Source organism: Trematomus bernacchii, unplaced genomic scaffold (genome assembly GCF_902827165.1).
Source record: "Trematomus bernacchii unplaced genomic scaffold, fTreBer1.1, whole genome shotgun sequence".
In the NCBI taxonomy this organism is placed as follows: domain Eukaryota; kingdom Metazoa; phylum Chordata; class Actinopteri; order Perciformes; family Nototheniidae; genus Trematomus; species Trematomus bernacchii.
Genome location: NW_022987739.1, coordinates 24957677 through 24974652, shown reverse-complemented (window position 1 = coordinate 24974652; position 16976 = coordinate 24957677). Strand labels below are relative to the sequence as shown.

At 44.1% G+C, this 16976-nt stretch overlaps 1 pseudogene; it reads left to right on the top strand.

Annotated features, from left to right (window-relative positions):
• The window catches only part of LOC117495250, a 22145-nt pseudogene extending 6191 nt beyond the window's left edge, over nt 1-15954 (top strand).
• Nucleotides 15955-16976: the final 1022 nt, after the last annotated feature.

The following is a 16976-nucleotide window of genomic DNA, read 5'->3' as shown; positions in this document are numbered from 1 at the left end:
AATCAAGCAATCTGATTGGTTCTTAGCCGTGATATAATGAGCGTATATCACGGGTAGAATTGTAGTTACTTTTCACAACAAGTCAGTATCCCTCCGCGTCTGAGAAAAACTGTATACAGTTGGGTTGAATAGCAAACTGCCTGCAGCTTTTCAAACTGGGACAAGAAAACAGCGGATTAGTAACAGGGCAGAAACCCTCCTTTTTACGCAGCGGTCCAGACATAGACATCAAACGGCAAAACATATTCAGTGTGCAGCTCCTTTGGCATTAGGGCAGGGATATCTAGATACTTTCCAAGGTTTGACATAATGAATTGTGCTACTTTTAATTTAAAGAAAGCAACGATGTTTTCAAATCTGTAATCAAAAAGGTCCGCAAAAACGCTATCGACCAATCAGATTGTTTGATTTGACTTGTCCGTTTTATAAATATATTTACATTTCTTCCGTTACGAAACAAACTTACAAAGCATAACATGGAAACATTTAAGATTAACTTCGACTCCCCGGGGTGGCCTTACTATGGAGGAGTGGATTGAGGAGTGCCTATCTCCAGAAAAAAAAAGCACCTAAACGACGACATGTAGAGCTACGTGAAGCCGAATCTCGGGGACCGGAGAAAGTGGAGCAATATTCTCGCCACGCCAAGCAACAGCCTAGAACAACCTCAACCTATACAAGTAACCACGTAAGCCATTCTACTGATGCTGGACAGTTTTTCAGTGGGTGCACAATAAATGGCAACATACAAATTAATGTAAATAAATAGCCAAATAACCGATCAACGCTGTCTGTCTAATATGTTCGCTAGCTGTTAGTGTTGTTGCATAGCAACCACCTCGCACTATGTTTTGTGCAGAAGGCAACGCAGGGACTATTTTATTTTGAACATCATTATTTAATAATAACAACTATTTAAATTAGAGTGTGTATTTTTCTTTCATATTGCCACACTTGGTAACCGTTTTACGTTCGCGTCGGGCCGAACCATCCCTTAACTGTGATATAATGGCCATATACCACGGCCTGTCGTGAGCTATTGCTTAAAGAAACACTGAAACATCATATCGACATAAGCATTAACTACTTAATTGAAGCACATTACCAGTGATGATAGCCTCCAGTCTGGATTCCATTCTTCTCAGCAGATTGTCTCCAGCCTTGTCACATTGAATCGATTTTTCATTAATTAAATTACAGATCAATATTCAGTCAAAAAGCCGTGAATGAAAACGTTGACAATGAGCCGATGAATTTCAAAAGTGGAGATGAATTGACACATTTCATTACTGTATGTCTGTGTCGCTTTGTCTCAAGGGAAATATCAGTGAGACAGAGAGAGCCAGAGAAGCTCCTGAGGGCAGACTGAGATAATGTCACCATGCTGTTCCCTTCAGTAGGGAGGGGAGGGAGAGACAAAACAATGGACTGCTCCTGAATGTTGGTGTTTCAGGCCACAGGCTGGTGGATTTTACCCACATAGCATGAAGAGTGACCCTCTTTCTCAGCTATGATCAACACATTTAAACACACACACATCAATTCAGGCTTCACCAGGTAAATCACAGAGTTACACATTAATCATAGAATGTTTTTCTTCTTTTGCATTTACACTGACCACATGTAACTGGCAATATCATTTTAGGGTAGCTACCATCGCATTTCCTCTTCTCGAGAAAATGTATTGATTTATTGATTTTACTGTCCACCAGTTGAAGACAGTGCACTGTACTTTAAGAATGAAATACAAATGAAGAAAACATTTTTACCAATTTCTACAATGTGCAAAGCTCTCAGAAAAAATGGTTGGAGGTGAGAATACACAACCAAATACCAAAGACAAGCTATTTTTGTTGCTGCTTTTCATTCCTGTATTTGGTGGTGTTTCCTATCTTTGTTTCATTGTCTGTAGGCTATGTATGTTTATCCCCTGCCTTTATCCATTTACACCAACTAGCTCACATCTCACCACAGCTTAGAAGGTATTAATCTTAATAAATAAGGACGCTGACAACATAAAAGTAAAAGTTCTCTTTCGGGACTCAAATTGACATGAGCTCTAGTCTGGTGCAGGGGCAACAATCTGTTAAAGGGGCCATATTTGTATTTGGTGCCTCTACTGTGACATGTTTACATGCTTTAATGTTCAAAAAGCACTTTATTTTTCTCATACTGCCTGTGCAGCAGCACCTCTTTTCACCCTCTGTCTGAAACCAAAGCTCAGTCTGCTCGGACTGGTTAACTGGTCAGCTATGTTGTGATTGGTCGACAACTTCTTGGTAAGAAACACCCCCTTTCTCAATGTCGAGTATACCTGCTGCAGAGCCACTATTTCAAGTATACTAGGTCATCGAGTGGCGCCGAATGACTGTTTAAATGCATGTTGACGTAGTATACTTGAAATAGTGGCTCTGCAGCAGCTCTACTCGACATTGAAGAAACGGCCGACTTACAGGCGAGCTTTTTGAGACCTCCCCCGGCTGCAATCGGCTATCCTCGTCTACTTTCGAGGCGAGCTGCAGCTCATCTCAAACAAGCCTACTGTCTGGTTCCTCAGGCTCTCTGCATCAGCTGTGTTAAGAGATGAGCTCCTTTTCACTTCTAAATATGCATAAAGCAAAGTCATGAACACCTTCTCCTTCAGATGATACAGTTAATACAGAGGTTCAGAGAGCAGAAAGGACATCATCTCACCTGTAGATATGTTTCTGGTGTCATACTCTCTCTGCAGAGACAATAACTTGTTGTATCTTGGAGAAGAATGTTTTTTGTCCTTCGGGTGAGTAAAGTAGACGGTCAATAGCTTCCCATTAACCTGTTTGAGATCTCTTACCTAAGCTTTGTGTTTCGGTTCGTTGCTCCAAGAGTTTCTATCACAAAGCAGTACATTAACACCAATCACATCATCAAAAAGGCAGCGCTAAGACAGCTCCTTTTTCACTTTTAAGAAGCCATCTTGTTACAGATATGGGCATCTGTTTAATGCCTGTTATATAGTGACGCCTGTTGGCGCTTTGGTAAACTGCATGCTGACACAGGTACACTTTGATGCACTATATGCGCAGACGCGGGAGGGCACATGTGATGGAGTTGTGAGTTACTGAAATAAAGCTGCAGACTGAAACATGGTGTCAAGAAGCAGTCTTCTTGGACTAAAAGCTCAAGAAAACTCACGTCATGACGACCAACAGTATTCCGGCACCCGAGGGCATGCATATGTCTGGTGATATAGCCAAAACTGGGAGGTTTGTAGAAAGAATTTGCGGAATTTGAGGACTTCTTGCTCGCTACAGGTCTGACCGAAAAGACGAATGCGGTGCGTTATGGGGAACGAGTGCCGGCATATATATATGCACAACGTCACGCTGACCGAGGAACAAAAAAAAGACCCCAAAGCAATTTTGGATGCGTTGGGGGATTATTTCAAGCCGGCAAAAAATGTGATTTATGAGAGATACACGTTCGGATGCTGCAAACAAGGACCGGGTGAGCCGATCGATAGCTTTATAACAAAGCTGAGGGAAAAAGCATCATCATGTGAGTACCGTGACCTGAAAGATGAACTGATTAGGGACAGGCTGGTACTCGGTATTGCCAGCGAGAGCACCAGACGGCGACTGCTGCGTGAACGGGACCTAACGCTGCCAACAGCTGTGGAGATTTGCCGCCTTGCAGAATTGACGGAGTCACGCATGAGGCTTATTGAGAGCCCACAGGCAGAGGCGGACAGTGTTAATGCTCTGGTGGACAGGCAAGGCGGACGACGCAAAACACAGTGGAAAACAGCGGAAAGAAGCACAGCGGCTGAGAGAGAGCAACAGTGGACCTGCAAATACTGAGGAAATGGACACAAACGGGGCAGAGAGCAGTGCCCAACTTATGGTAAGACCTGCCGAGCATGTGGCGTTTCAAATCACTTTGCAAAAGTATGTCAGGCCAGCAGCAGAGCAGAGAAAACGAGAAAAGTTAATGTTGTTGACGATGTCGAGCAAACTGAAGGGGACTCAGATACAAGTGAAAACCTATACAATGTCACTGAATATGTGGGGAATGTGAAACTGTTGATTGGTGTCAGTGCCAGAAACACTTTTTAGGAGCAATGCGCTAATGGTATAGATGTAATTTGGTTGTGTGTGTAGACGGTGGAATCAGGGAGAGGCATATACGTGCCTTGATCCCTGCCGAGTTGACGCACAACTGTTGATTGGTGTCAGTGCCAACAAACTTTTTAGGAGCAATGCGCTCATGGTATAGATGTGGCACATACATCTTAATTCCTACTCTTTTCCCTCACCCTATCCTAAGGGAGTGCATGTACGTAGTCACGTTGTGCCTCTCCACCTCTGTTCCTTACTTGCTACCCTTTTCCCTCAACCTATCCTAAGGGACTGCATGTACATAGACACGTTGTGCCTCTCCACTTCTCTTCCTTACTTCTTACTTGCTACCCCTTTCCCTCAACCTATCCTAAGGGAGTGCATGTACTGCTTTCATGTACGTAGACACGTTAGTTTAGCTGCTATAGGCTTAGACTGTCGGGGGACACCTTACTTCTTCCTTCTGTCTGTCTGTACCTGTGTACTTCCGAATAACCCAGCTTCCCCCAAATTTCTTTTTGCTGTCTATCTACGCCGGGATCCTGAGTCGTGGCTGATCCTGTTGCTGTGGTCCTGTGTCCTGGATCCTCTATCCTGAGTTCTGGATTTGAGTCCTGGACTTCGAGTCGTGGCTGAACCTGTCTCTGCGGTCCTGCCTGACTCTCATCTTCCCTGATGGCTCCCACAGGATTGTTGACATCCTCGTGGATTCATCTTCTTATTATAGACACATGCATTTCCAAACATTTGGTCTACCTATGCTGTAAAATATATTATCTCTTCGATTTACACACGGCATCTATTGCACGTCTGTCCGTCCTGGGAGAGGGATCCCTCCTCTGTTGCTCTCCCTGAGGTTTCTCCCATGTTCCCCTTTAAACTGTGGGTTTTTCTCTGGAAGTTTTTCCTTGTACGATGTGAGGGTCTAAGGACAGAGGGTGTCGTATTGTCATACTGATATTTTGTACAAACTGTGAAGTCCACTGAGACAAATGTAACATTTGTGATATTGGGCTAAAAAAATAAACATTGATTGATTGATTGATTGACGACATTCTGGACCCCATGGGGTCGGATGAGATGGCTCAAACTCCCGTTTGGAGTCTCGGTGGCGCCAGAGATCTATCAGCGCAAGCAACATGAGCTGCTATCAGGCCTGGCTGGCATCGAGCCTATTGCGGATGACATCCTGGTGGTCGGGTGTGGCGATACGGACGCAGAGGCTGAAGAGGACCACAACACCAACTTAAGAGCTCTCATGCAACGGCGCAGGGCTGTGAAGCTCAGATTGAGTGAACGCAAGCTGCAGTTCAAGCTCAAAGCTGTACATTTCCACGGCCATGTACTGTCTACAGAAGGACTGAAAATCGACCCAGAGAAAACTCAAGCAGTGTTGGACATGCCGACGCCCACGGATGCTCAGGCAGTGCAACGCATGATCGGGTTTGTGACATATCTGGCTAAGTTCCTGCCAAGGCTATCGGAGATCTGTGAGCCTCTTCGCAGACTCCTGGATAAGGCCACGGCATGGCACTGGCTGCCAAAACACGATGATGCAATACGCGAGATAAAGCGGATGGTCACCAACACGCCGGTTCTCAAATATTATGACATCACAAAGCCTGTAACGATCCAGAGTGTTGCCAGCATGAATGGACTGGGGTGCTGCTTGCTGCAAAAGGGGCAGCCCATAGCCTTTCCCTCACGCGCACTGACACAGACTGAGCAAAACTACGCTCAAATAGAGAAAGAGTGCTTAAGCATAGTTTTTGCATGCCAGAGATTTCACCAGTACCTATACGGCAGGGACACAATCACTGCAGAAACAGACCACAAACCACTGATCACCATCTTTAAGAAGCCCCTCATGAGTGCGCCTAAACGCCTTCAGGGCATGTTACTGCAGCTCCAGGGGTACAATCTGGATGTTGTTTACAAACCAGGCACGGAGATGTATGTCAGTGACACTCTAAGCAGGGCCACTCCACCGTGTCGTGGTTCCGACACCCCCTATTAGTCCAGCAGATATGTGAAAGAATTGTGCTTTTGATGATAAAAACATGAAATTTAGAGCATGCCCTAAGGAAGATTTTTGGCTATAGGGCCATTGCAAATTTGTCAAAATTGGACAAATTATTTTTATCATCAAAAGCACAATTCTTTCAGATATTTCACATATCTGCTGGACTATATGTACGACAGGCGGTGTGTTCCATGGACAGCTTTCAGGCGGAGGACTCAGAGCTGGATCAGGCACAGCATCTGGATGTTACTGACTTCAGGTTTCGCCAAATTGCCCAGCACACAGAGATGGACGATGTATTACAAGCTCTGACATCAGTAATCCTCAGGGGATGGCCTGATTTCAAAGAGGACACCCCCCTGTTGGTGCGAGAATACTGGCCCTTCAGGGATGAGCTCAACGTGCAAAACAGTGTGCTATACAGAGGGCAGTGCGTTGTTATCCCTAAGGCCTTGAGGGCAGAGTTGTTAAGACACATACACACCAGCCACATCGGGGGGAGGCATGTTACAGGCGCGCCAGGGATACGCTGTTCTGGCCAAACATGAGAGCAGAGATAAAAGACTATGTGGCGAACTGCTCTGCATGCAATGAATATGCACGAGCCCAGCAGAAGGAATCATTGATGTTGCATGATATCCCAACACGTCCATGGCAAACAGTGAGTATGGATATCTTCTCTTACGCTGGCCAAGATTTCATCGTCCTAGTGGACCACTATTCAGACTTCTGGCAGATTGATCTTCTGCCGGATCTATCAGCTGACACTCTCATCACACGCTGTAAATCTCAATTTGCACGCTACGGACAGCCAGACAAAGTGATCACAGATAATGGCCCACAGTTTGCCTGTGAACAGTTCAGGAAGTTTGCAGCAAAGTGGGGATTTAACCATGTCACATCCTCACCCCGACATCCAAAATCAAACGGCAAAGCTGAGTCAGCTGTCAAGATAGTGAAATCACTCTGCAAGCGGGCAAAGTTGGATGGCACCGATAAATGGCAGGCCATTCTCCATTGGTGCAACACGCCCACAGAGGGGTTGGACAGCAGTCCAGCCCAACGCTTAATGTCACGAAGGCTGAAGACTTTGCTGCCGGTTGCGGACAGCTTGCTGCAACTATGGTTAGTGACTGGAGTGACGGAGAAGCTGCGGTTGAAACGGCGGCTTGCAAAATCTGGGAACATTGTCAAGTCTGTTGGACTGTTAAAGTGGACCTATCATGCTATATTTGAATAATATAGTGTAGGACCATACCTATATAAGGCATATTTATACTTTTTTTTCCTTCAAAATACCAAACAGATCATGCATTTTAGCCATGCCTCATTTTGCTCAATTTGACATTTTTTAGCTCTGTTTGTGTAAGGGCAGAACAGCACCATCTACTGGCCTGGCATATGTACTACAGCGTCTCCAGCGCTTTCGAACCGCAATGGCCGTGGCTGTCTCCTCCTGATTGGTGGAGTTGGCCCAATATTGCCGTAGCGCCACTTTACTGACATCAGTAAAGTGTTCAAATCTGGATCAGTTTTTATCAGATCCGTTGCAGCCCCTTTTTTAGAGATTTGGGTATGGAGGAAAATAGAGAGGGTTGTGTTTTCTGACACTTGGTGAGTTCCCTGGAACACCGGGGACACATATTCATGTATAAAAGACGTACAAAAGTGCATTTTGCATGATAGGTCCCCTTTAAGATAAACTAAAAAAAAGGATTGTTGGATATTATTATAGTTTTGTATCGGTACTTGCATGGTTAAACAGTATTGTAATTGTTTTCATGTCTTGGAGGTTGAAAATGTTAGCTTTACACAATGTAGCACTTACCTGCACTTTAAAGTGGCTAAGCTTGGGCAAAGTGACATGCTGATGTTGTTTACAGCTAAAGGAAAGGAGATGTTACAGATATGGGCATCTGTTTAATGCCTGTTATATAGTGACGCCTGTTGGCGCTTTGGTAAACTGCATGCTGACACAGGCTTACACTTTGATGTACTATATGCGCAGACGCGGGAGGGTACATGTGATGGAGTTGTGAGTTACGGCCCGTCCACACAGCAGTGTTAAAAAATCTTTGAAACGCTTCTGCCCATTCACTTTGAATGGGGTGACGTAACTTTGCCTCACTTTTCGCCGAACTGCATTGTGGGCAGCAGAGCGGAGATTTTCAGGATTCAAAGTTGAGCAATGTTCAACTTTTGAAGCTGAGGTGGAAGCGTCAGCCAATCAAATCCCGTGTATGCAAATCTGACAGTTCAAGCGCTAGCCAATCAAACCGCGTGTATGCTGGGAGAGACATACCGCAGGTCATTTCCTCATATTCCAAAAAATGGAGGAGAAATTAGCGGTAGGGAATCACCCGGTGCTTTATGACCAGTCCCTATTTACCTACCGGGATACAAACCGGAGGAGCCAGGCATGGAGGGAGGTGGCAGAGACAGTGGTAGGTTTTCGCCTGTTTGGGGAGTTTATATCCAGTTTACTTCGGGCTTTTTTGCTTTGTATGTCGGGGGCGGGAGAATCATGTGATTGGTTGTTAGTGCCTTGCTCGCAAATCCCCAAGCTTCAGATACGCCCACCTCCAAGATTTTTTTAACGCTGCTGTGTGGACGGGCCGTTACTGAAATAAAGCTGCAGACTGAAACAAATCTCTCATCTACTAAAGAGTTCAGACGGTCAAACTAAGAAGAAACGTACTCAGAGTGACACAAACGCCTCCAACATCATTGGCTGTGACCATGCCTCATTGCCTCAGTTGATTCAACTAGCAACTGCCGTGGCATCATTTCGATAATCTGCTGCAATGTTACCAGAGTTGCATTCATTTTTCCGCCAAGATCTTGTATTTATGATGGGAGAGTGGCACCACTGCGCAAAGTCTTCTTCAGCACATCCCAAAGATCCTCAATGGAGCTGAGGTCTGGACTCTGTGGTGGCCAATCTATGTGTGTAAAGGATGTCTCATGCTTATTTACAATGTGAGCCCGATGAATCCTGGCATTGTCAACGATGAATATGCCCGTGCCAATCAGGGAAGAAAAACTCCATTGATGGAAAGACCTGGGGCCTCATTTATAACGCCTTGCGTAGGATTGACGTAGGAAGGTTGCTTACGTAGTACAAAGCACAAAAATAGGTACATACATTTTCCGCCATTTTCCGATTCACAAAACATTGCGTAGGCCTACCGGCGAGGGAAGTGCGTACGGCACTTCCTACGCCTGTTTCCCTTTATAAATCACAATCGACTCGTAACGCCCATATTTGCCTATAAATAGTCAAAGAAACGCCCATTCATTCATTCATTTTGACTGACTGCATGAAGAAGATCGCAGGAAATGACGATAGAACAGCTAAAAAAGACATCTCACACCGTGTCAGATTTTGGTTATTGTGGGGAGGTCGAGATAAATCATATTGTTTGGTGGATGCAGTTTGAACCAGAGTAGCAGCATGGAGGTCGGATCGTCACCAAAATAAATAAATAAGTGGTCCGAAAAAAGTTAATGACAAAAAAAATACACATAACCTTCCTCAGGCAGTGTGTTTGTACCGGGGACAGGAGACACCCCCTTGATGAGAAACTGTAAGAAATGATCGGGGAATCCCTCCGGAGTGGAGTCATGACGACTGGATCTGAATTATTTTGTTGTATTTGGTGGTTTGTGTTCCAGCTGTCGATCAGCAACTATATATCCATAATCCACCAGTTAAAGGAAATACAACTAATGGGTTGTGTTATATTAGCTGTAGAATTTACCACATATGGTGTTCTTAGTTTCCATACCTCCTGTGTTTTACGAGCGACTTATCAAGTGTTGGCAAACGGCATAACGCACGATTAAACGTGATAGTATATAAAACCATGCTCGTATCTACAACCTATAGAAATGCAAAACGGCGTCAGTTTAGACGTAATTCTGTCCTCCTGCTTACCAGTGGCGTTTTCTCCCGGAGGCCAAGGGAAGCCAGGCTTCCCCTGTTTTTTCGGATTGTAGTTATAATTTAAATAAATAAATAAAAACACTTTGTTTTGTTTCGATAATTCTCCTTTGCTGTGTGTTGCTGCCGGCCCGTCTCTCCCCCACTCTCATTTACCCCTTTCACACCAACGGTGTTTCAGGGCCGGTTCGGTGCTGGTGCTTGAAAAGCACCGGGTTTTCCTGTTCACACCGCAGCGGAGCAGCGTCATAGCTCCGGAATCCGGTTCGTTTCGAGCACCAAAAAGTTGTCCGTCTAGAAGCAAGAACCGCATACGTCACGCTTACGTCGGAGGGGGGCGAGATTAACCTGAGCTAACACTTAAGGCGAGTACGGCAAATAAAAGTTGTAACAAGCAGTAGTGCTGAGTAAAGTGACTAGAACGCAACCACACACTTGTTAAAAAAAACACACTTTATAAAGTCAGGCAACACTAACCAGGCTTCGTGTGATTCTGTTTATTTGTACCTTACTTTGACCATCCGTTCGCTGTTATTGATCATTGTGGAGAGCAGGCAGACGTTTTGTTTGTTATTATAGCAGCTATCGGATGGAATCAATACATGGGCTGCACAGGTTGTCATGTCCGACTATCACAAGTAGAATCATAATGAAAAATACGTCGGTAAAAAGTGCCTGTAGAAAACTGCTTAGCAAGTAGTCAGTTTAGCTTCGGTTGCTATGCTAACATCACCCATGTTATACCAGAGAAACTTTCATAACAGCGTTGTGATGCCAAACAGCGTCAATTCAGACTGACACCAAACAGCGTCAATTCAGACTGACACACATTCACTTAAGGGGAACTGGGGATATGTATCAGCTGCTTGTGTGACAGTCAGACAGTGAATACTTTAGAGCCGTGTGAGCTAACCCGGAGCTAACGGGAGAATACACTCCCGTTGAAGAGCAGCCGGCCAGCACTGCAGCGGTCGGTAAATGCCGCTGAAACACATTAATAAACAATGAACCACGGCACTCTGGAGAAAAGTATAAGGTTGGAGAAGTCGTTATTTAATTTAATCTGGCTTCGTATGATTAAAAGCAACGCAGTCCCCGGCCCGTTGTTGTTGTGAGGTGAGCTCCGGCGTTGGGGAGAAACTCAGCGACGTAAACTGTGACGTCATGACGCAGCAGCGGCAGCACCAGTCGGGCTCTGAGCGGTGTGAAAAGAGCCGGCGCTAAACCGAAGAACCGGTTCTGAACCAGAAAAACTCTAGCACGGAGCTTGAACCGGAGTTGCGTTGGTGTGAAAGGGATTGAGTATTTTACAAAGAGTGAAACAATCAGCGCCCCTCTAGATGTTATGGTGAAACAGTAGATTGCATTCACTGTTGCGAGAGGAGGCAAATCAGATTGGGTTTCCCTTGGTGAAAAGAATTGAGGGATTGACCAATCAGATGAGGCCCACGTGATGCCCCTGCCAACCTGTGATTGGTCAGGGCCATGCCAAGGGAAGCCAGCTTTCTCTGGCTTCCCTTCAGAGGCGGCTGGCGATTTCACCTGAATAGATGAGATTGTTTATATTTTTTAGTTACTTTTGGACTACGGACTGAGCTAATTACAGAGACGAGGACTGTTGCTGCACTTGCCGTGTGTTAGAAAGGGAAGGGAAGAGAAGGTGGACTATCGCATGCAAATGTTTCTGTACATAATTGTTTTTGAATTCATGTGTTTCATACACGCCTACTGATACTTTGATGTGTACATAAAACTTTAAAGGTCTCCTGATTTACTTTGTGAATGAATGCACTGCGCATTGAGCGGCTGGTATTGCATTTGGGGGGGGGGGTGTGTCTGCATAAATTAATAAGAAAATGCTTAAATTAATAAAACGAGAGTTTCGGCTGGAGAGTGCGTGCGGACCTGTCGGTTAGATAACAGGCGTGTGCAAGTCCTGCATCTGTGTGATACAAATGTGTGTAAAATGATACCGGGCGCTGTAATCACTCATCTGGTTACGTTGAACCCCCCCCCCCCCCCCCCAGAAAATGAATGTTATTAAGGGCTGTAAATATAATAGGCCTATGTCTAAAATGGACAACATTGTTAGGAGATTTCAACTATACAGCGATTCTGCACTGCAGTCAGCTCAGCCGTCTCTCGAGTTTGTTATAATTTTAGGATATTACTACTAACAATACATTGAAGTAATTTTACTGTGTACTTTTTGAGAAATCCTCTGTCAATGTCCCCTGCCGAGTACAAGAATGCATGTTTTTCTTTTAATAAGCGTTAAAAAACATTTCTTCCTGAGACTGATATTGTTGGACAGAGTATTTTAAGAGGATGGTATGATATCAGCAATACTTCCAGTCAGTACTCCGGCAGCAGCATTTGTACACCTTGGAAAGTCTTTAGAGACTGGCCTGGATAGCTGGTCACAAATATCCTTCAGCAAAGTAACACACTTAGTCACTCTGGTTGGCCTCTTATGATGCTGCTGTCTTTTAATATATAACTATTTCTCAGCCGCTAATTCGTTCCTCGCAGATTCTTCAGTCTCATCAGCCTCATCCTTCCATCAGTCCCAGTCAACGCCTCCAGCACACTTCCAGTGTCTGACTCCATATGATATTGTCCTGATGCTGTAAGGCCCTGACACACCAGCCAGTCACCAGAGAACTCGCCGACATCCGACACCGACAGATCCATCGACGAGTTCTCCTGCGTATTGGCCGTGTGTCGCACTGAAATACACCGCTTTACTACAGCCGAGCACGTACGAACTGCGCATGCGTGAGTGGCAATAACTCTCCTTACCAGCAGGGGGCGGTAGTGTGTATTCGTCATTCAAAATAGGCAACAACCGGAAGACAGAGAAGAAGAACAGACTGATATACAAACAAATAGCGGTTGCCGTTCCATTTTCACTCTCGTCCATCGAAAACATGTTTTAGAATATAAAAATACATGCATGATGAAATGAGCACAAAGTGCAGACATACTATAAAATCAGAGTTAATAGACCTGCATCTGATGATCGCAGTGTTCTGGCGGGTGTGTAGTTTATTGAGTCAGCAATGTAATAATGGCCACTTCTTGCTAAATTTACGATGAGATGAAAAACCGGACTTGACCAAACAAATCACGGAGCTCTCAGCAGAGGACAGCCGGGGACGCTCCCGCCGATATCAGAGATGTCCCTGCTATGTGTGGGAGGTAAGAGAGGACATTTAAATCGTTTGTTTACGTCCCTCACTTCCGTTTCGCTTCTCATTTGCTAGCTGAACAGCTGATCAGAGTGGTTTCTTGGCCCGATAGCTTGTGTCCAACACCCGGCCGATTCAACATGTTGAATCGGCCGGGTGTCGATCGTGAAAGGCCAAATAAGGCGTGTTACGGCCGAGGGTTCGGGACACACCAAATTGACTTTGGGCGACAAGGAACCCGTTTTCGCCCAACAACGCAAGACGGCGGATATCGGCCTGGTGTGTAGGGGCCTTAAGGGTAATGCCCCATGATCACAAAATGTGTGCCAAGGACCTCATATTATGTCTGTCATTAATGTTACATCACCCATTATAACAGGTGTCTTTCCTTTTTTCTCTTCACTTAACTGAATAGTCCTGTCTTTAAGTATAATACAATGTAAAGTCCTTTTCCTGCACCATTTTAAGGCTTCAAAAACAGCCATTTTTACTGTATGAGTTTGGAGAAATGACACAATCAATGGCCCAGAATTGTACTTTATAAACTATGAATCTTGTGGTGCTTGAAAAAATACACACTGGCTAAGCCGGCCAGGATATATGCCTTTTTTGGAGCCCTTTTTTGCAATATTTATTAAAATGTCACTAGTTATTTAAACAAACCCCTATCTGAGGATAATACAAGCAACCATAAAACGCCCTTTATCTAGAGAGCCATTAAAGCCCATGAAGAATGTATCCTTCCACAAATCTTTTCATCTGCTGTATTAATAAAGCTGCCACGTGTTTTCAAATTCAAGTTAAGGCACTATCTGTGCAGAACATTACAAATATTCTTAATTTGCAGTATTTTATTTTAAAAGTGTTCAGAAAGACTGCATAAAATATGCTATATCTATATATCTATATTATATCAATATTGTTATTAACTTCAATCAAAGTCAATTTAAATAGCGGGCAAGACTTTCCAAGGGGTAAAAATGCTGCTGCCGGACTACTGACTGGAAGTATTGCTGATATCATGTCTACCATATCCTCTTAAAATACTCTGTCCAACAATATCAGTCTCATGAAGAAAGGTGTTTTAACGCTGATTCAAAATAGCAGAGAAACATGCATTCTTGTTCTCAGGAGGGGACATTGACAGAGGGTTACTCAAAAAGTACACAGTAAGTACTTCATAGTACTTGTGGGAGTAGTTTCACTACTAGCCTACTGAGTCCAACAGGATCGATCTCACGAAGAACTAATGGCAGAAAAAATGATAACAAACTCGAGAGACGGCTGAGCTGACCGCAGTGCAGAATCGCTGTATAGGTTAAATCTCCTAACAATGTTGTCCATTTTAGACATAGGCCTATTATATTTACAGCTCTTAATAACATTCATTTTCTGGGCTCAATATGTGTCTTGGCTGTTTTCGTTGTGAAAACAAATGGACCGTAGATACGCGGATTGACCGTCCTCATCTGCGCTCTTATTTTGAAAGACAACTTCCGGTAGCAGAATATGAAAAAACGGGGGTTTTTTTTGTTTCCGTTAGTGATTTTATTTTTTGTTTTGAGAAGTAGAAAATGAAAATCATCCCGTTTTTTAAGTTTAGTAAATCCCTTTTTGACCGTGATAAAGAAAAACGCCTTGTATTTCAATTTTGGTTTTTCAATTTGAAAACGAAAATCAAATATCCAGTCGTTTTTTGTTTTTGAATTTCCATTTGTGAAAAGAAAATCCAATGACCAAAACATACACTGACCATTTCCACATATTTCTCTCCATTCTTCCTTCTGCCAACGGTGTCGCAGTTTCTCGTCTCTCCCGTTTGTGTGCTTAGTGTGTACGCATGGGTTAGAGTTTGCGTGGAGGACAGCACATTTTCCCGTCAAGTTAGTATTTTATAAATCGCAAACATTGCGTAGAAACTGGCGTATGCCATTTTTTGAGCGTATATCCCTTTATAAATGAGGCCCCTGGTCATTCAGTATATTCAGGTAGTCAGCTGACCTTATTCTTTGGGAACATAACGTTGCTGAGCCTAGACCTGACCAACTGCAGCAACCCCAGATCATAACACTGCCCCCCAGGCTTGTACGGTAGGCACTAGGCATGATGGGTGCATCACTTCATCCGCCTCTCTGCTTACCCTGATGCGCCCATCTAGAGGGCACTAAAGTGGGAACATTTGTAAAATCTTCACAAAGTGCCTTCATATTGATGTACGAAATGTTGAACAGGCTCCATCTTGTTTCTGGATGAAGTGTGTAAATGTGCTGCTGTGCTTTGTGTGCCTGCAGGTGTTGGAGCGGTTGCAGCAGAGAGGGTTCTGGATCACAGGGTCATGTGGCGGTGGAGTGGACTCATCCCAGTTTAGTGAATACATTCTACGGAGGGAGGGCCAAGGCAGCCGACACCCCCCCAACCTCATCCAAATAAAACATGAACTCACAGACTGAGTAAGAAACTCCAGCAACTGTTTCTCACAGCAAGAGCCGATTCACTTCAGCATGACAGAAAAAAAACCACTCAGAATCTTTACCGCTGCACTGAAAACAGGCTATATGGGTGACTGAGATGCAAGTCTTTTTTGATACTACTTAGCACATTAATTAGACAGTAGTATTATTACAGTATAAAATAGATCCATTGGTGCAGGGGAACAGTGGGAAAGGTGACGTATAGCATTAGCATTTATATTGAAATGAAATGGAGGCTAGCACTGTAGATTATATATTTGATCACTGTATATGTCATTTTATATTGTGATATAGTATATTTCCAGGAAATCAAATTGAAAAAACATTGATAGATAACAATGAGATGCTCATGACTGTTTTTGTCTTATCCATCAAATAAATACCTGAACATCAGGGTACTTCATCACATTGATGCAAAAAACATGTAAATTGGTACTGCTATGGAACAGTCCTGCTCAGAGATTTAGACATCGCCCACATTTTCCCCAGCAGTTGTTAAAGATAGACCTATCAAGTTATATACATTTGGCAAAATAGAAAGTACAGTATGTATATTAACTGTGATTTTGACCAAACCTATTCATATTGTCCATGGTCTCAGACCACATGCTGAACACACATGCACTTTCACATCATGCTTATGTTTACAGAATGATGCATAAATACTCTTTGGAAATGACTGGTGGCTACAGCTCATCAAATTAGTGCATGGTTTTTACAAGGGCTTATAACGCATTAAAGAGGCCCGCTTATTTTTCCGGTTTCCTGTAGTGTGTTAGGTTTGTGGGCATGTACATGGTCTGCAAAGGCTAAGTTTCTCTCCCAAACATACCCTGCCGAAACGCCTAGATTTGACTCTTGTTTATTTCCGTATTATAATGACATCACTAAGATACTCCCGCCTCTATTGGCTAGTGCTCTAACACACTGTACATGGTAAGCTAAAGGGCTGGATGTTTTCGAAACATCTCTAAGCGGTTGACCAATCACAAGAGAGCTGGCCAGTTGACCAATCAGAGCAGACTGGGCTCTGGTTTCAGACAGAGGGTGAAAAGAGGTGCTGCAGCACAGGCAGTATGAGAAAAATAAAGCGCTTTTTGAACGTTGAAGCATCCAAACATGTCACATTAGAGCAGGGCTCTCCAACACGTCGATCGCGAGCTACCGGTAGCTCGCGGGCAGCTTTTCAGTAGCTCGCCGCTCGATTATCGATGATAGCGTATGGTTGCTTATTGATTTTTCGGCCGCGGG